General features: G+C 42.8%; 1 non-coding gene across 1 annotated transcript; it reads left to right on the top strand.

Annotated features, from left to right (window-relative positions):
• Nucleotides 1–238: 238 nt before the first annotated feature.
• On the top strand, nt 239–320 carry trnas-cga (transfer RNA serine (anticodon CGA)). Its single transcript has one exon. It is a non-coding gene; the product is annotated as a tRNA-Ser (tRNA).
• Nucleotides 321–598: the final 278 nt, after the last annotated feature.

Here is a 598-nt window from a genome sequence, read left to right as displayed (position 1 = left end):
TATTTTGAATTTTTCCTCGGGATCTGGCGATGTAGCTAACACATGTCGACTTTGCAACCAAGACAAGCTGTTAACTGTATGAATCTCACAGATAACTGAGCCGCTTGAGTCCGTAATGATGTTCAGTGAAAGACTTAAATATTACCGCTCCTGCTCTAGTCCTCAGATGTCTCCAAAGCGCACATTGACAACTAGAAGGATAAAGGAATTCAGACACATTAGCAGGGCTGGTCAGTCAGTAGTCGTGGCCGAGTGGTTAAGGCGATGGACTCGAAATCCATTGGGGTTTCCCCGCGCAGGTTCGAATCCTGCCGGCTACGCAGTTTAAACTTTAGCAAATTCAAGGTATTAAGCCTTCACTTGACACTGGCAAATACAATTTGCAAATCTTGTCAGGAGCTCACGGTTCAAATAACAAAACAGTGGTAGATAATGCAATCAATGGAAGACATAAGAACACATCACATTGACAGCTTACCAGTTTCTATTCATGGCACAAATAATGAACGTGCTTGTGCAAAGTTAAATGTCCTTTCAGCACAGACTGCATCAATGCATTTGATTGCAGTCTAGAAAATGATCAGCTGCCGTACAAACG

Source organism: Erpetoichthys calabaricus, chromosome 5 (genome assembly GCF_900747795.2).
Source record: "Erpetoichthys calabaricus chromosome 5, fErpCal1.3, whole genome shotgun sequence".
Taxonomy (NCBI): domain Eukaryota; kingdom Metazoa; phylum Chordata; class Cladistia; order Polypteriformes; family Polypteridae; genus Erpetoichthys; species Erpetoichthys calabaricus.
Note: the sequence above shows the minus strand (reverse complement) of the source record. Positions and strands in the feature narration are given on the sequence as shown.